We start from the raw sequence: 3,027 nt of genomic DNA, 5'->3' as shown, positions 1-3,027 counted from the left end.
GATGAACTGCCTTCGTTGCAAAACACACAAAAATGCACAAGTAACTTTTCATTGCAGCCGCACGGCGATGCACTGGTTTTAGGTAAAATGGACCAGCGTAGTCCACTCCAGTTACGGAAAACGGTCGACTGGGGGTGATGCGTGCCGATGGGAGCTGGCCGATTTGCTGATGTTCAATTTTCGGTTCTTGGCGTATGCACCGGAAGCAATTTCGAACGATTTTTTTTACTAGATGTCTACCATCAAGTGGCCAATACGTTTCCCGTATCTGAGAGAGTAGTAATCGTCCACCTCCATGCATGAGTTTCTCGTGGTAATGAATTGCGATGAGGTGAGCGAATCTGTGATTTTTGGGAAGCACAATGGGATGTTGGGCTTGATATGGAAGTTGGGAGAGCTTCAATCGTCCCCCTACTCTCAATATTCCATGACTGTCGAGGAACGGATTCAGTCTTCGTAACGGAGATTGTTTTATCAAGGCCTCGCCCTTCGTCAGTTGTCGTAGCTCGGTTGAAAATGCGTCTTGCTGTGCCAAACGACATAGCACAGTTTTAGCAGCTTCTATGTAATCCGGAGTGATGACTAAAGGTGTAGTCATGTGTAATGGTGTGCGTTGAGTTCTGTCCTTATCCTTGGAGTTGCGCGTGAAGCGAATGCAGTATGCAACTATACGCAACAGTCGCGTGTAGCTTGAACATAACGTGGACCAAGGATGATCGCTAATTGTATTAATAGGTGCAGCGCTTGTGTGGCGAATCTCGAGATTTATATCTTCATCAGGGTCAGGGATGAAGTTAGGCCAGTGGGAAGAGGGTAGTGCCAACCACTCTGGACCATAGGCCCACAGCTTGCTCTTTAGAAAGTCTACCGCTGACATGCCACGTGATACTAAATCTGCGGGATTCGATGTGCCGGGTACATGTCGCCACTGTCGCGGGTGTGTGTAGTGCTGTACTTCAGATACTCGGTTACCCACGAATGTGGCCCAGGTGTTTGGTGCCGCGCTAATCCACTTTAAGGTGATGATAGAATCAGACCAAAAGAATGATTCTGCTGCGTCTAGTCCCATCGCCTTCTTGACTCGGTTGCAAAGCTGGCCGCCTAACACTGCAGCACACAGTTCAAGTCGAGGGAGTGTGACACGTTTAAGTGGTGCCACTCGCGATTTGGACGATAGTAGAGTAATGCGAATCTCTCCTTTTGACTTTCGCATCGAGCATAAATACAGGCTCCGTAAGCTGCTTCTGACGCATCACAAAAGGTATGTAACTGCACTCGAGTATCAGTTAACAATCCATAGCGATTAATCTTAAAACTGGAAAGAAGTGGCCAGTCTTGCTGAATATCCTTCCACTTTTTACCGATGGAGGCAGAGACAGGATCGTCCCAGCCGTTTTTCTGTAACCACAACTCCTGCATCATAATTTTGGATCGCACAATAATCGGAGAGATCAAGCCAAGCGGATCGAACATTCGTGCTATGTTGGAAAGTATGCTCCGTTTGGTGAGGTTTGATGTGTCAGTATCGATGGTGGATTTGAAGGACAATACATCATGTTCTGGCTCCCACGAAATCCCAAGAGTCTTCACGGTTTCGGCTGGTACAAATTGCAGCGCTGACTGTGTTCCGATCTGATCTGCGGTTAATCCTTTGAGCACATCTAACCGATTTGACGTCCATTTTCGTAGCTCAAATCCGCCCTTGCGAAGTAATTCGCCTAGTCCTACTCGTAGGCGACGAGCATCCTCGACGGAATCTGCACCACCGATGAAATCGTCCACGTAGAAATTTCGTTTCAAAGCGGTTGCTGCAACAGGATATGCGGTTCCTTCATCGGTTGCAAGCTGCAGTAAGGTTCGAGTTGCAAGGAAAGACGATGGCGATAATCCATATGTTACAGTGTTCAGTTCATAACATTGGATCGGTGAATGCGGAGTGAACCAGAAGCAAATACGAGCATATTTTCGGTCATCTGGATGCAGCAGTATTTGGCGATACATTTTAGTGATGTCTCCTACAAGGGCTACCTTGTATGTGCGAAATTGAAGGATGATGTCCAGCTATTCATCCTGAACTGTTGGGCCAACACATAAAATTTCGTTGATTGAGTATCCAGTGGATGTTTTTGAGGAACCATCAAATAATACTCTAGTTTTCGTTGCAAGTTTGTACAATATATATATCTACATATATATATATATATATATATATATATATATATATATATTATATATATATATATATATATATATATATATATATATATATATATATATATATAAATATATATAAATATATATTTATATTTATTCATATTGAAACATATTGATATAATTCCTCAATAAATTGACAAATTTTTTTTTCAAATGATTGATGGCTTAAATCCTTTTATTTTCATTCATGTACAAGAATGTATGATCATTGTAATAACACATGCTTTAAAAGTATTTTTGTTTAAATGATTAAGAAAGCTTTTTTTTCCGAAGAGCGAATTGTAATTGAATTTTCTAGCCAATTAAAAAGAGTATATTGTTTTTTCTTATATTGTTTCATTTCTTGATTCTTTAAGAATTTGTTCAGATGTTCTCGTTAATCAAAATTTATTTTGTAATTTGCTATTTAGAGTGTGTATGATTGTTAAATGTATATTATTTCGATTACAGATGATTTTCTTTGGACAATTAAGATGTCCAAACTGGTATTTAAGATTTTTACATAAAAGACTACATAGCAGTATTGCTGTTATGCGAGATATTACCCATTTTCTAATGAAAAAAAATCTATTTTGAAAGTGAAGCTATCTTGACTTTACAACATGAAGTTGGATTTTAATCATTTCTATAATAAATAATAGCGTAAAATGTACTTAAAAATAATAAGTGCAAATGAATTGGGGTGTCAGACAAATTAATTCTTGTTCCTTTGGAAAATCCGTATGTTGGTCCATAGGTTCCTTGTGCACCATCCACTCCGGAACGTATGGAAGGAATCGTAAATGGTTTACGGGTAATAATATCGATTGAAGG

The sequence above is a fragment of the Anopheles nili genome, chromosome X, assembly GCF_943737925.1.
Source record: "Anopheles nili chromosome X, idAnoNiliSN_F5_01, whole genome shotgun sequence".
NCBI lineage: Eukaryota > Metazoa > Arthropoda > Insecta > Diptera > Culicidae > Anopheles > Anopheles nili.
This window is presented reverse-complemented; position numbering follows the sequence as displayed.